This window comes from Prionailurus viverrinus, chromosome A2 (assembly GCF_022837055.1).
Source record: "Prionailurus viverrinus isolate Anna chromosome A2, UM_Priviv_1.0, whole genome shotgun sequence".
In the NCBI taxonomy this organism is placed as follows: domain Eukaryota; kingdom Metazoa; phylum Chordata; class Mammalia; order Carnivora; family Felidae; genus Prionailurus; species Prionailurus viverrinus.
Genome location: NC_062562.1, coordinates 70,563,566 through 70,567,703, shown reverse-complemented (window position 1 = coordinate 70,567,703; position 4,138 = coordinate 70,563,566). Strand labels below are relative to the sequence as shown.

Below are 4,138 nucleotides of genomic sequence, written 5' to 3'. Positions count from 1 at the left end.
CCAGCCTCCTTCCATGGTCCCTTCCTCACGGTTCTCATTGTCGGGCATGGGTGAGATGTTCATACCCTGAGGTAGAACACAGGAGGGACACAGAGTCAGACACAGCACCATGGACATCAGGAGGCTTGGGGTCCAGAATGCAGACCAAACCCCCAAGCCGTCAGTGACTTGTGGCAAGAGTGAGACCTGGGTGCCCAGACTCTGAAGAAGGATGTTGGTAATCACACGAGAATTTGAGTTGGGAAATGGCTGAACACGTTAGGATCTCCGATCTGACATCCCCACAGGCGAGGGAATTAAAAGCAAGAATGACCTATTGGGACCTCATGAAGATAAAAAGCTTCTGCACAGCAAAGGAAACAACCAACAAAACTCAAAGGCAACCAATGGATTGGGAAAAGATATTTGCAAATGACCTATCGGACAAAGGGCTAGTATCCAAAATGTATAAAGAGCTCACCAAACTCCACACCTGAGAAACAAAGAATCCACTGAAGAAGTGGGCAGAGAACATGAGTAGATACTTCTCTAAGGAAGACATCCGGATGGCCAACAGGCACATGAAAAGATGCTCAACGTCGCTCCCCATCAGGGAAATACAAATCAAAACCACACTCAGCTATCACGTCACGCCAGTTAGAGTGGCCAAAATGAACAAATCAGGAGACTATAGATGCTGGAGAGGATGTGGACTAACAGGAACCCTCTTGCACTGTTGGTGGGAATGCAAACTGGTGCAGCCGCTCTGGAAAACAGTGTGGAGGTTCCAAACAATTAAAAATAGACCTTCCCTATGACCCAGCAGTAGCACTGCTAGGAATTTACCCAAGGGATACAGGAGTGCTGATGCAGAGGGGCACTTGTACCCCAATGTTTATAGCAGCACTCTCCACAATAGCCAAATTATGGAAAGAGCCTAAATGTCCATCAGCTGATAAGTGGATAAAGAAATTGTGGCTTATATACACAATGGAGTACTCCGTGGCAATGAGAAAGAATGAAATATGGCCCTTTGTAGCAACGTGGATGGAACTGGAGAGTGTTCTGCTAAGTGAAATACGCCATACAAGGAAAGACAGATACCATAGGTGTCCACTCTTTTGTGGATCCTGAGAAACTTAACAGGAACACATGGAGGAGGGGAAGAAAAAACAACAGCTTAGAGTGGGAGAGAGCCAAAGCATAAGAGACTCCTAAAAACTGAGAACAAACTGAGAGCTGATGGGGGTGGGAGGGAGGGGAGCGTGGGTGATGGGTACTGAGGAGGGCATGTGTTGGGATGAGCACTGGGTGTTGTATGGAAACCAATTTGGCAATAAATTTCCTATATATTTTTTTAAAAAAACCACCAAGGAAAAAGAATCTCAGGTCAGATTGTTAGATGAGTATGCACGGCACCTCCCCACATGAACAGCAGTGTCCCTGTGATTTCTAACAGCACAGTCCATTCTGGGGATCTGAAGAGAGGGACAGTACCTGGCAGAGGTTGGATCAGGATAATAGGACATGTAGGATGTTCAGTGCAGCACTGTGACATGGCAAGAGAAGGGAATCCTGTCACAGTCCCACATTTGTGAAGGGTTGAACGGGTGAGGTGAGTGGTCACATTTCCAGAATGTTGTCTAGGTGGTAAGGCCCTTGCTCCTGATTAGGAGGGGCCCCAGGGGCGTGTTGCTTGGCCACCAAAGTGCAGAGCATTAGACATAATGCAATGAGCCCCATGTCCTTTGGGTAAAAATCTCCCTGCTCCTCACGAACGTGTGTCAGACGTGGAGAAGGTGTGGAAGGATGGTCGGGCGACCCGGGACCCCTGGGAACGTTCGTCGGGGAAACGTGTACAACAATGCCAATACATTCTAGACAGAATGGGACGTGAAATGGTCTCACGCCTCTTTTCTGATCTTCCTGCAAATAAGTGGAGAGTGACGTTGCGTCTGGCCGTGGCAGGGGCTGGGCCCTGCTGGCATGTTTGGGGAGCAGATGGGGTTCCAGGTTCATCTGGGACCAGGAGTCTCCGAGAGCTACCAGGGGAGCAGCAGTGTGTTTTCTGGGCCCTGGGATTCTTTGCATTGGCTCTGGGCCCTTGGTGTTGGGTTTCCCTGGTACCTGCACTCACCCTGAGCCAGCGGGGCTTCGTGCTGATGGCATGGGGCTTCCTTCTTTCCTTCAGGGAAGTAGAGCAGGGGCTCTCATTCAGCTTGTCCTCCATCTGTGGCATGTGGCTCTGTAAAGACAGTGCCCAGCAGGCAGGCAGGAGTCCTCAAAGCCGTGTCTGCTTGCTTTCACTTGTCCTCAGACCCATAAGAATTCATTCCAGATATGACACCACAGTGTGCACTAACCTCCCCCAAGGAGGAGAAGCAAGGTGGCGTGAGGGCCTTGGATTCAACCTCTTACAGGTTAGAGGCACCTCAGAGACCCCTTTTCCCTCCTTCCAGCATGACATGTGCATGGCCATGATGGGTCCACCAGGTGGTCCACTGCCATCGAACCTGCTCCGGTCCCGGGGAGGACCGGCCCCCATGTCCCCCTTTCCCCGAAACTGAACATGAGGGGATGGGGGTGCCCAGGGAAGGTTAAGAGCTATGAGCTGACCTGACCTGGCCTGCTCCAGGCTGCTCTGTGTTACCTTATGTGACCTCCTGGAAAACATCCTGAGGCATTGCCAGCGTGGGTTAAGGAAACCTCTCCAACATCTGAGTAATCCTGCGCACTGGGGTTTCTGGCATCCAGAGCCCCGGTACCTGGGAAAACAACAAGAGAACATCCTCAAGTCTCTGTGTCTGTAGGCAAGTGAGCCTGGTATGGGACCTTCCTAGAACATGGGTGCCAGGTTACAGGAGTTCCAAGCTTTCCTGGGGCCTATTGTGAGCAAAGTGATGTCACGGCCTAGGATCCGCCTCCTGAGTCCCCCTCTGGGATAACACCTTTGCAAATAGTCCTCTCTTTGCTGACTGCTCACTCCCATTCTCCATGAAATGTCACATCGGTACACAGTTCCACCAATGCACCCCTCTCCACAGTCCCCTGAGAAGCTCTGGGGGCAGCCAGCGTCCCAGCTGTGAGACCTATCTGGGTTGAGACAGAACTCTTCTTTCTTACCTCTTTCTGGTCCCAGATTCGCGACTGTGCTTCTCAGGGATGGTCCGTGTCTTTTCCGCCCAATGGAGATCATTCTAGCATGTCCTCAGGATGTCCTCAGGATGTCCTCAGGCATATGTGGGATGATACCTGTGAAATTGGAGCAGTGGTGTCACCTGTTGGAAGTTTATCCAACCACATTGACTTCAACGTCTCACCTCCTCTGATTCTGCTGCTCCTCTGATCCCAGCCCACAGTCCTTCCAGGTGTGCGTACGTGCGTGAGTGTGAGTGTGTGTATGTGTGTTTACCAGTGCTCGTTTTCTGGGGTCCCAGAAGGTCACATCCCCACCTAGGGAAGGATGGCCAAACATTTCCTAGGAGCTTAGGTTCTCTACTTTCTAAAGCAATCCCTACAGGAGGGATTGGAGTTGGGGCCTAGTAGGACAGAAGTCTCTTTTACGTAGACTTTGTCAGTAGTGTGCCACGAGCCATTCCCTGCCTTTCCACTGGGTACATACAATGGGGACAGGGTGGCACTCAGTGGGTTGCCCTGGCCTGGGGGTCCTCCTCAGGGAAGAACGTGCTGGGATGTCTTCTGTGACGCTCCTCTTCAGCCTCACCCCCACGCCACCTCCATGTCTGCACCCAGTGACAGTAACACACCCTTTTCCAGACCCCCTTCGAAATCCTGGGTCAAATCCAGGACCCCATTTTGAGGACATGAAGTTGGGGTCATGCCTGGTTCTGACTTTCTACCCGTCTGTGATTCTGGGCAAGGCACTGACCCTAGCAGGGTCTTCACTTTCTCCTCCCCTCAGTGGCTCCCTGGGATGCCCCCATCCTGTCAACACATCCTTGTGGCATTTCCTTCCTGGAGTGTGGTATGGACGTAGTGTTTGATTTCTGTTGCAAAGAAGATGGCACCGTGGCCCCAGACCAAACAAGTTTAGGTGATAAAATTTGTATGGTATGGCCACATGCTCACTGTCCCTCTCTGTGTTGTCTCTCAGCTCCTCACAGTGGGGACCAACCCCCGTGTTGAGTCGTGACACGGA

At 51.5% G+C, this 4,138-nt stretch overlaps 1 long non-coding RNA gene across 2 annotated transcripts; it reads right to left on the bottom strand.

Annotated features, from left to right (window-relative positions):
- Positions 1 to 8: 8 nt before the first annotated feature.
- LOC125148491 (uncharacterized) lies at positions 9 to 3,180 on the bottom strand. 2 transcript variants are annotated; one of them, XR_007145584.1, is made up of 4 exons: positions 3,103 to 3,180; positions 2,630 to 2,744; positions 2,117 to 2,224; positions 9 to 66 (listed from the first exon to the last, which is right to left on the bottom strand). It is a non-coding gene; the product is annotated as an uncharacterized LOC125148491 (long non-coding RNA). The 2 variants fall into 2 exon arrangements; XR_007145578.1 differs by lacking the exon at positions 3,103 to 3,180 and having other exon boundaries at positions 2,630 to 2,770.
- Positions 3,181 to 4,138: the final 958 nt, after the last annotated feature.